Raw genomic sequence first — 12,678 nt, 5'->3', positions numbered from 1 at the left:
CAGTTCACAATAGAGTAGCAGAAATAAATATACCATTCAGAGACTGTTTTAACAGATGCCGGACATCCTTCAGGGCGAAATGGCAAAAAGAGTGGCGGTCTCAAGTGCATAACAAGCTTCAAACTATCAAGCCTATTTTACAAGAATGGAAGTCATGCTGTCACCAAAAGCGCTTCATCGAAGTAGTACTATGTCGCCTGCGGATAGGTCATACTCACCTAACCCACAATTTTCTACTGCGAGGAGAAGACCAGCCACAATGCCAGCATTGCAAGGAACCTCTGACCGTAAATCATGTCTTAATAACATGTCCACTTTTCGAAAAAAGAAGACACGATTGTTTTAATGAAATCTACAAAACACGAACACCTCTCCACCCAATGTTAATGCTATCAGAAAATGCAGTCATTCCCATAGAGGACGTTCTTGGGTTTCTTGAGGCTACAGGTCTTTTAAACAAAATATAAACGAAAGTTTGTTTTATGCTCCTAACTTAAACCTATTAAAATCCACCTAGTGTCTGGCGCATCATAGCCATTGCTGCTTTTGCGCCATAAAACCCCACATAACTAAACTAACTATTAAAGAAATGCCAGATTCAGCGCTCGTGCGTACTCTAGCGGACTCCTTTTTTACAACGTAACTCGTAATTATTTCTTCCTGTTGTCGTCCTTGCAGCTACAACTAATAAAACAATGTATACCTCGCAAAACGGAGAGTCAACGCTCAACGAAAGTTGTAAAGTTATTGTCAAACACGTGACATACTTATATGGAATGACTCGTTGCACATTCTCTAATGTTCCCTTATGTTTAAAAAAACTTATATTATGCTCCACTCTCTCCTTTGGGCGAAAGGCATCGGCTGCGATCGGTAATAATATGTATGGCTCCGCTTCTATATGCATGAAGCGCATACTAAATCTCTCGGATACATGTCTCTATCAAAACACCACACGCTGCCAAACCATTCCTTTGGTAAGCATACTTTTAAAAGCAGTCTTTAAGTTAAAATGAAAGCCGCATGTCGTCTACCGGTTCACCGCAATCGAAAAGCTATAAATGAGAACCCCGGAATGCCTGCAGTGATGAAAACTTTTGACAAAAAATTAACCCTGTTCACTTGGAAACTGTGGCACTACATGTAGAGCTGTGACCGGATCGCTGAAACAAAGGTGTTGTGAATTGTCACCTTGTATTTTATTGTTACTTTACTGCTCTTTTCTCTCCCTTAAAACGTAATTTAGGAACTAGTGTCGTACGTTTAATTATGAATATCGCCTCTTGTATTCAAATATTTCCTTGTCCCTCATACTCATCAGGGAACCACGCACAGGACCATGAACACTGCCAAAGGTGTAGTGTCCGATGAGGACCTGATTGGCCTCAGCGAGGAAGAACTTCTAGATGGATGGAAAGATTCAAATGTCACTCATGTCCAAAGGATCAAGATAAGGCGCGACAACACAGAAATACTGACCAAGCATTTGATACTTACTTTTGCCTCCAGCACACTACCCGAGACCATAGAAACCGGCTACGTCAAGCTTGCTGTACGACCTTTCATACCAAACCCGCGGCGATGCTTTAAATGTCAAAGATTTGGTCACGCGTCTCAAAGCTGCCGAGGGCAGCTCACTTGTGCAAAATGCGGAACGACGGGTCATTCTGTTGATGACTACGCTGGCGATGGGACTCACTGCGCGAACTGTGAAGGTGATCACCCTGCGTACTCCAGGGCCTGCCCAGCCTGGAAGAAAGAGAAAGAAATACTCACGATAAAAGTAAAAGAAAACATAACGTTCCGCGAAGCACGACAGCGAGTTTCATCGTTATTTCCAGCAAGAACATCTTTTGCCGAAGTGGTGCGACGGGGGGCAGCACCACAACGGCCTTTCGCGGTTGCCCGGACCACTCGCAGTGGGCCGAGGCAAACGCCACCCGCCCCCATGGTGGGAGCAGCGAAGGCTGCCCCGCCTACTCTGAATCTGACCACACCGGCGGCCACTACAAGCTCCGGCACCGTAGAGGCCAAGGAGAGCACATCGCCCTCCGGCTCGGTGGCGTCCAAGACTTCGTCACACCAGGCGAAGTCCCCACCTGCCAAGCCAGAGATCCCGGCGACTCCAGGGTCGTCGGGTCTCACGACCACGCCTCGCCAGGCGAGGTCGGACAAACAAGCCAGCAGCTCGCATACGCGGGCGTCCAGTGCCTCAAACGAGGCAATGGAGACAACTCCGGTGCCTCTGGTACCGAAAGAGCGGCGTAGCTCCCTGGAGCGCGCCAAGAAAACCAAAAAGCCGATAATGGGGCCCGACGACGGCCCTGCTACTTGAGCTCTAAATTTCGACCTAAACAACACCAACTTCCTTCTTGTACACACAGCACTACCTGACATCCAATATGGAAGCACAAATTATACAATGTAACGTGAGAGGACTGCTTAGAAATCTCGACGATGTCCAAGAACTCTTACACAAACATACACCAAAGGTGCTGTGTGTACAAGAAACACACTTAAAATCCAAACACACGAACTTTCTACGCAGCTACATTATTTTCCGGAAGGACCGGCATAACGCCATCGTGCCATCCGGGGGTGTAGCCGTTATAGTTAATCAAGGAGTAGCATGCACACATTTACCACTTCGAACTTCCCTTGAGGCAGTGGCTGTTCGAGCGGTTCTTTTGAACAAACTCGTCACCATTTGCTCTCTCTATATACCTCCACATTACCAACTGCAAAAATATGAATTTCAGTCTTTAATAGATGAGCTCCCTGAACCTTACCTTGTACTTGGGGATTGTAATGCGCATAGCTGTCTATGGGGTGACTCCCGCTGCGATGCGCGAGGTCGCCTAATTGAACAGTTCCTTTTCTCTTCCGGCACGTGTCTCTTGAATAAAAAAGAGCCAACATACTATAGCCTTGCGAACAATACCTACTCGTCCATAGACCTCAGCATCACATCTCCATCACTTCTGCCCCTTCTAACATGGAAAGTCATTAATAATCCCTATGGAAGTGACCATTTTCCTATAGTTCTGAGCACCCCAATAGTTAATGAATGTCCTCCGCAGGTTCCCAAATGGCAAATTGACAAAGCCGATTGGGAACAGTTTCGTAAAATGGCTCTCTTAAGTTGGACCAACATGCGTGCTTTAAGCATAGATGAAGCTGTAGACTACTTTACAGCTTTTTTGATTGATGCCGCAATGAAGTGTATCCCACAAAGAGCTGGACTGCCCGGCAAACGACGTGTGCCATGGTGGAACACTGAGTGTCGAAACGCGCGCAAGAAACAAAATAAAGCATGGAGGCTGCTTCGGGACTCGCCGGCAGCCGAGAATCTGGACAGTTTTAAAAACATAAAGTCACAAGGCAGGAGAACTCGCCGACAGGCAAGAAGACAAAGTTGGCAGAAATTTTTATCGGGAATTAACTCATATACACAGGAGGCTAAAGTCTGGAACATGGTTAGTAGGGTAGCAGGCCGACAAGCACATTCACTTCCCCTAGTAAACATACAAGGTGACAGCTTGGAAGACCAGGCGAACTTCCTAGGTGCACACTTCGAACAGGTGTCGAGCTCGTCACACTACACGGAAGCTTTCCAACGATACAAAAGAAGAATCGAAAAAGAGAAACTAGAGCGTAAATCCGCCAAACACGAAGCATACAATTAACCTTTCTGCATAGCTGAGCTACAAGCATCGCTTAATTGCTGCAATAATTCCGCCCCAGGCTCCGACCGTGTTGTATATGAAATGTTGAAACACCTGCCATCCGAAACACAAAAAACCCTCCTTTCCCTATATAATGCTGTTTGGTTTTCCGGTGAGATCCCCTCGGCCTGGAAAGAAGCCATTATTATTCCTATTCTAAAACAGGGCAAGGACCCATCCTCCGTTGCAAGCTACAGGCCGATTGCACTGACAAGCTGCCTCTGTAAACTTTTTGAAAAGATGATAAACCGCCGACTGATACATTTCCTCGAAGCAAACAAATCACTTGACCCATACCAGTGCGGTTTTCGAGAGGGTAGATCTACCTCTGACCACCTTATCCGTATCGAGGCACAAATTCGCGACGCTTTTGTTCACAAGCAATTCTTCCTTTCGGTGTTCCTCGATATGGAAAAGGCCTACGACACCACATGGCGCTTTGGAATATTAAGAGACCTGTCCCACTTAGGTGTACGCGGGAGAATGTTAAATATAATAGAGAGTTAATCGAACATTTCGTGTTCGAGTGGGCAATGCCTTGTCCCGAATATTTGTCCAGGAAACTGGAGTGCCGCAAGGTGGTGTCCTGAGTTGCACACTTTTTATTATAAAAATGAATTCCCTACGTCTGTGTATTCCACGGAATATGTTTTATTGCTCATATGTCGACGACGTGCAGATCGGTTATAAATCCTGCAACCTTTCAATGTGCGAGCGGCAGGTGCAACTTGGTTTAAACAAGGTAACCAAATGGGCAGACGAGAACGGGTTCTGCCTTAACCCGCAAAAAAGTACTTGCGTATTATTCTCAAGAAAGAGAGGCCTCCATCCCGATCCGGACATTAATCTGCATGGTCAGCGGCTGCCTGTGAAAACGGAGCATAAATTCCTCGGCGTAATTCTAGACACGAAACTAAGCTTCATATCACACATAAAGTATATAAAGAACAAGTGCTTAAAAACCATGAATATTCTAAAGTTGTTGCCACGCACTACTTGGGGTAGTGACAAGAAGTGTCTGATGAATCTTTATAAAAGCCTCATACGCACGCGCCTGGATTATGGGGCGATAATATATCAGTCTGCGACACCAAGTGCGTTGAAGATGCTTGACCCTGTCCACCACTCGGGTATTCGTCTTTCTACGGGCGCTTTTCGCACCAGCCCCGTGGAAAGCCTCTACGTCGAATCGAACGAGTGGTCGCTCCACCTGCAGCGATCTTACATGTCGTTTCTATACTATCTCAAAGTGAACGCAGACAACGAACACCCCTCACACCCCACAATTAATGATATATCTAGTTCTGCCCTTTTCGACCACCGTCCTTCGATGCGACAGCCCCACTCACTTCGTGTAAGGGGCTTAGCTCAGGAAACGGGTGTGCCACTATCCGAACACTGTCTACTGGCTCCCGCTGCACAACTACCGCCGTGGCGGTGGCAGCTTATAGACTGCGATCTTTCTTTCATGGAAGTAACGAAACACGCGCCTATTGCACATATTCGTACATACTTCCTTGAACTACAACACAAATACACTTGTGCAGAATTCTTTACAGACGCCTCAAAGTCCAATATTTCTGTGTCTTACGCAGCCGTCGGGCCATCCTTTACGGATTCCGGTATTCTACACCCTGAATCAAGTATCTTCACGGCAGAAGCTTATGCCATACTTGCGGCCGTTAAACACATTCAACAATTAAAACTACAAAAGGCAGTGATTTACACAGATTCTCTAAGCGTGGTAAAAGCCTTAAAAACTCTGAAAAGACACAAAAACCCCGTCTTTGTCTCGCTGTATTCTCTTTTGAGCACGATATACGCACTCGAACAACATGTCGTAGTGTGCTGGGTGCCAGGGCACCGCGAGATTCAAGGCAACGTGTTGGCGGACCAGCTAGCAGCATCCGCCCACGAAAACAGTCACAATACATCCTTAGCTATTCCCCCACTAGACCTAAAACACTTCCTGAAAAGAAAGCTCAGAGCCTTTTGGCAGACCACATGGGATATGCATACAAGAAATAAGCTACACGTTGTCAAACCGCATCTCGGTAACTGGCCGCCAGTATCAAAATCACGCCACACAGAAGTTACACTCTGCAGACTTAGGATCGGTCACACATACAGTACACACACACACCTTCTGTCCGGTGGCGAGCCACCTTTGTGTGATAGATGTGGTCAGCCACTCACTGTCCTTCACGTCCTCATTCAGTGCAAGGAACTCGATGCTATCAGAAAAAAGCACTTTTTATTACCCTACCGGCAGCAATTTCCATTTCATCCTTCAATGTTCATCGGTAGGGACCCGCTTTTTACATATCAGTCACTGTCTGCTTTTTTAAACGACGTACAGAGTTTTCATGTCATATATCAAGGTGATCCGTAGCACGGCCTCTAAACAGAGGTCGCTGCTGCGGTGAATACGTTAAAGACAGCACTTGCCTCGCGGCCCTTGGACTCAAGGGCATTGACGAGGCATTCGTGCTGATGTCATATCTTCATAGTCTTATTCTTGCGACCACTTGCCATTCATTCCACCAGACATACTTCACGTCACTGTCATGATTTTAATATATATATATATATGTTTTACCCGCCTTTAGCGCGAGGAATTTTAAGGCCCCTTTACAGCTACTTACCGCAACCATTGCTCACATCCTTTGTCTCATGAACTGGCGCTCTTTGGCCATCAATTGGCCCTTGCGCCACTAAACACCACATATCATCATCACCGCAGGGGCGTCTGCGCAAGCAGGCGTTTGGTGTGTAGCGACACCACGGACCCGAGCTAACGGGGGGTTTCGACCCCTCCCACGCCTCGCCGTGCGTGGCTTTGCCGTGTCCCGGGAAAAGGGGATCCTGGGGGTTGAGCCGACGCCGGGTGATTGGACCTTTAAGGCCCCCCGGCAGAGGCAACACACCCCTTTGGCCCCGGCTTCACGTAGACGGCACCCCTGGGCTGACCCACCCAGGGGAAATCGGCAGTCGCCTTTTCCTCTCTCTCTCTCTCTCCCCTCATCTTCGTCTTTCTCTCTCACCTTAAATCTTTCCTGTCTACTCCTCCCTTCTGCTTACATCCGATTTTTCCTGGCGGCAAGGGTTAACCTTGTGTAGTTACTCTCGCTTGAGTAGGTATATTAGGTTATAGCGGCACTGTACGGCTGGCGTCTGTAGCCTTATACATCTAAGCGCTTCAGCGTCCCCTAGTTGGACTCCATGGTGGGTGGCCGCCATTGCTGCCGAAACAAACAAAACTATCATGGGAACACCCTCATTTCCCCGCCTACTTGATCGTCTCCCTCAGAAGAGGGTACGCACCGAAGAACTAACAAGTTTCAACCGACCGAGAACCTCCTATCCGAAGTTCCACGTAATCCATAGTGAAGCTACAGACAAACAAGCTAGATCGATCTCCCCATTTGTTGTGGCAAAGTCTCTGACGGAAGTCTTTGGGCCAGGCTACAAGGTAACTAAGATGGCTAGCGGTGACCTTCTGCTTGAGCTCCCTGAAAAGCACCACTACGACAAACTTGGTGGTCTAGCAACCTTTGGCAACATCCCAATATCTGTTTCACCTCACCGATCAATGAATACCACACGCGGAGTCGTCTCAGAAGTAGATCGCCTTGAATTATCGGAACAAGAACTTCTAGAAGGGTGGAAAGACCAAAATGTCACCGATGTGAAGCGAATCATAATCAGACGCGACAACAAAGAAATAGCGACGAAGCATCTCATACTAACCTTCGAATCCAGCGATCTACCACAAACCACCCTTACAAAAATTTGTACCAACCGTCAATAGACAGTTTATTGGGAAAAGTCGATAGAACCTACCGACGGTATATTGAAAGTCGTTAGACCGTCTTATATACCAGCAACCAACATTCCGTTGACTATTGGCCACCGATAACCAATAGAAATTTCTTTAATAACTTTCAATAGACGCTAAAGGAACGTTCAATTGAAAGTTGTTAAACCGTTTTTAAACGTCTTATATACCAGCAACCAACATTTCGTCGACTATTGACCTCCGATAACCAATTGAAATTTCCTTTATAACTTTCAACAGATGCCAACAGAACGTTACATTGAAAATGACACTGTTTTTAAGCGTCCTAAATACCTGTTACCAACGTTTCGTTGACTATTGGTCATTGAAGCTTTGTTGATGCATCTTGCCTAATGGAGATTATTCTTACTTTAGGAGAACGGCCGAATGTAAATGCAGGCGCTTCTGTGCTGCGTGCCCTAGTCACCCTGGCTTGCGTTATGGAAGGGCCTACATTTACATTTGGCCATCCTCCCAAAGTGGGATGATTTCAAGCAGGAAATATAGCTGTAATAAATGTTGCGGTAATGTACAATAATGTGCAATAAAGCTTTTCATAATGTAGTTCTTAAATGCACCACATGCTTAACATTGTGTTAGGTACATCAAGTTTACTGTAAACTTTAAATTATATGTAAAGTCCACAAATGTTCACACAGGAAATATTTTGACAGTGTGCCAGCATATCTGAGTAAACATTGAACTATATTGATGCCTGAAGTTAGTGACTGAAGGTCTGACGCATGTTAGCAAAGTTCCTGTCCAACTGACCAAAATAAGTGAACACAATTTTCAAAGTAAGACGTTTATTTTTTAGCACAACATGTGTATATACCTTTAACTATTAGTGTCTTGATAGAGCACTGAACTTCCAAAAAGCTACTTAATGCATAAACTGCCTACAGCGTGGCAAAATGACAATACTAAGGAAAAGATCACTTGCATAAATAAAAATTATTGGTAAGATAATCAGATGTATATATACGAGGGGAAGTAAAAAAGTAAAGCGACTTTTGCTATCTCTCCCACTAGGGTTTGTTAACACTGCTACACTCGGCAACAACTTTTCTTGACAGCACTGTAGAAGCTACAGAACCGAAACGCATGCCTGCTACCGCGCTAAAAAATAGTACTAAGTTTGCTGATAATTTTCTCATTTGCCTTACTGAAATAAATGCTGCTTTATTTATTATGAGACTGAAACAGCGGCGGAAAGTCGTAGGTAAAATACAGTTATTGCTCACTTTGCAAGAATGCCTTCCTGTTCTTTCTATTCCTTAGACAGCACCACCTTTTCAGCATGGCCGTTTTCCGAAGTAAACAAGGCGTCCATGATGTATTGGGTCAGTGTGCGGCCGCAAACACATTGTTTAGTTCTCCAAGAAAAATATACTCGTAATATGACAGTAAAAGGTACCCTGAACAATCGAAATGTCTTTCCCATTCACATTTTTTTGTGTATATGTTTTTTTAAACGTGTGAACGATGTGAGCGAGCAAAACCGAAATCAGCCGCAAGCTGCTGCACTACTTGCGGAGCCACATGAATGTGCGGAAGCCCCGGCTCCGTAGCCTTGGCTTCACTGTCAAGATAAGTTGTCGCCGAGTATAGTATCCAGCACTGGATTAGTGTCGTCTGCAACACTTCACTAGAATGTGTCACTCTTATTCCTGCTTTATTCAGAGTGTAGCAGACTGTTAAGCACGGCAGCCCCATTGTCGATGTTCACCAGGGAGGAAATGAGGGCAGTGATTCGCTTCCTGCAGAAATTATTCGTCGAATGCAAGCACATTATGGTGACATTTGTTTATCACGAAGCAAGATCTCTGAATCGATAGTGTGTGTCGAACATGGAATAACTATGTGACAGAAAGATCGAGCAGGCCACTGACGTTTCAGGGTATCATGATGGAAAACAGACGAATCACAGTGGACGAAATCGCCAAAACTTTACATATCAGTTTTGGTTTAGCGTATTCCATCTGACAAAACAGGCTAAAGTTTTCTAAAGTGTGTGCAAGGTGAGTCCCAAATGAATTATCAGCACAGCATAAGGCACAAAGTTTGGACATCTCTTTCGTAAACATTTGACTCGTTATCGTTGTGAGGGAGATGGAATTTTTTAGAGCAAATTGTTGCTGTATATGAAACTTGGGTACATCATCACAAACCGGAAGGTAAAGCTGCGAGCATAATTTAGAAACAGTCATCACCAGAATTTAAGGAACTTGAACGTCAACCATGAGCTCATAAGATTATGCTAACACTATTGTGGAACAAGGACAGTGTCGTAGCCGTTCACTTCACCCCAAGAGGCAAAACTGTGAACAGTGTGAACTATTGTGATGTGTTGCGAACGAAACTGAAACCTTCAATCAGATCCAAATGTCATGGAAAACTGCGAAACGGTGTCATCCTGAAGCAAGATAATGCTCGGCCACATTCTGCCAAGAGGACTGCCAAACAATAAAGAAGTTGGGTTTTGAATTGCTGGAACACCCACTACACAGTCCAAACCTGGCTCCAAGCGATTTTTATACGTTTGGACCATTGAAAGAAGCACTGCTGTGCAAAAGTGGTTACAGGTGCAACCAAAAAATTTTTTTTTCCCGACAGAATCAAGAAACTTGTGAAACATTGCATAAAGTGCGTTGAAGTGCAGGCAGGTAATGTAGAAAAAATAATGTATGCTTCAGTTTTCTATCATTAGAATAAGTGTACAATTTCTCAAATGTGCCTTTACTTCTTGACTTCCCCTCATACATATTGGTTAAGAACCATAAACTGGAACCATAAAAATTTGCATTTGAGGCATCAGAAGTTAAAAAAGCATATTGACGCTGTTGACAGTGCACATACACAACTGAAAAAAAGGAAAGAAAAGTAAGAGAGTCATAATATTTGTCGAACGCATGTGCTGTAAACACCGCAAAACTGCATGATCACAAACTTGCCCAAGGCGTATTTACAGCTCACTCTATGTAACTATGTATAAACTTGCGCATTACAAAATCACAAAATTTGACAAGGTAATGTAATTGGTGTTAGATTAACTTAACATGACTGTTCATACACTTGCACATTACAAGATCACAGCTGTTCACTGCTGGTTACACAATCCATCTTCAGCTGCCCAGGCGACTCTGGTTCCTTTGACAGAAGTGGGGCCACGGTGTTCCTTCTCTAGTAGATTCATACCCGGAAGCCTAAAACAAAAACAGGAGTAATGACCAAAAGTTTCACAAGCAAGAGTGTAACCTAACAGTATGCTCCCGTCATGCTGGAATTTTCTTAGTTCTGTGTGGGTACAAATGCAGTGCACGGCCAACATATTCAGTAAAATCTGACTCCACACAATGATAAATGCGAAAAGGGCATGCTGAAGAATAAATGCAACAAAAAGCGCATTCTGGCAGAACTTTTTATACATTTGATATGATAAAACTGAACTTTACCCTTTTAGCTCACTCATGCACCAACGCAAAGCTACAGCTCTTAGGCGAAGATGCCCCCTGTGAGCTGTATGTGTTGACCACGCATAATTGAAAGTTAAATTCTGTGTGTGAGTAATGTCATTGGCTGCTATCGGCAAATTCTGTTCCTGCGGCCAAACGTGTGCATGAGTGCATCCACACAGGTACATTTGTATATCTGTAGATATACTATGATATTGTATATCTGTAGATATACTATGATACTCATACAATGTGTTTCATAAAGGGAATGCAATGCAATATGCATCATATGAAATTTTATTTATTGCACAAAAGCACAATACCACTGCACATACATGACAGTATGCACATTCATCATGCATCCATTGCAGGTAACGTTTAAAATAAATTACGTGTTAACTTGTGAATAATGTAGCTAATGTAGCTTTCTTCAGCCTTCTCACAATGTGACGATTATATAATGTCAGAAATTCATTTCGCTAAATGACTATTGTGTACTGCCAAATTGTGGTCATTAGTTTCAATGATTCTGGTTGGCTAAAAAAGGCGGAAATGCTAAGACTTACAAGGCATCAATCTTGAACCACATGCCATCACAATAAAGCATGCAAGCTTCAGCAACCCCCGGCACCCAGAATCCTGGAAGCTACTGACCGCAATTTAGCAATACACAATAAGCATTCGGTGAAACTGATGTTTGAAGTTGTATAATTGTTCCAATGCCAACAGCTTGAAAAAAGGCAGTCTAGATCTGTTGTGTGCTCACACAAATACACTGTCTAATTTTACATTTGAGCAGCAACACATGCATGACTTATGCATGTGTACCGTGAAGTATGCATAACTTAATTGAGTTTTCAGCAATAAATAAAATATTCATTTGCTGCACATACCACAGACCCCTTTAACATATGTAAAGCATGCCTAGAGAATTTACTATATCCGATAGACCATTAGGCTTGTCATCTATCACAAAATGTCATTGGAGGTGGTGCTACAAACTGTGTTTTATAATGTTCGTACACGTAAAGGACGTAAAGGTATTTAGCGAAGTTTTAACGCCAAAGCGGGGCGACGCGCATACAATTCTTAATAACCAGAACAAAATCATAAAAGCCAAGTATGGTGGCAACAAGCAGAATCAAATAAATTGTGCACGAACGCATGCACTAATGCTCAGCCTAGCGCTTGTACAGTTAAGATACGGCTATTCGGCCACAGATAGACAAGGATCCGTTCGACTACAGTTCAAGTTTAACTAACGGCTCAACAGGCACGGGTGCCGGCAGCATCAGGCAACCCATCGGTACCTATGTTGCGGGTGAATTAAAACGTCGGTCCGAACTTAACGAAACTGGCTGTATTAACACCTAAGCGTAAGCGCAAACACACGCATTAACCCGAACATCACGGTAAATACGTGCCTTTGCGGATGCATACACATGCACACGTTTGGTCACACGCAAGGAAAACACGTCTCTGATAATAGTCACATAACGATCCTGTAGCTGTTGAAAAGAGGACGCGCAGCGTATGGAACTTTCTTAGACACGTTCAGTTTTTTTAGCGCTCAAAACGAACGAGGACGGGAAAAAAACAACGCGGACACCGCATCATTCTTTTCCTACCTTGTTTGTTTTGTGCGCTAGAAAATTCACCA

The sequence above is a fragment of the Rhipicephalus sanguineus genome, chromosome 6, assembly GCF_013339695.2.
Source record: "Rhipicephalus sanguineus isolate Rsan-2018 chromosome 6, BIME_Rsan_1.4, whole genome shotgun sequence".
Classification (NCBI taxonomy): domain Eukaryota; kingdom Metazoa; phylum Arthropoda; class Arachnida; order Ixodida; family Ixodidae; genus Rhipicephalus; species Rhipicephalus sanguineus.
This window is presented reverse-complemented; position numbering follows the sequence as displayed.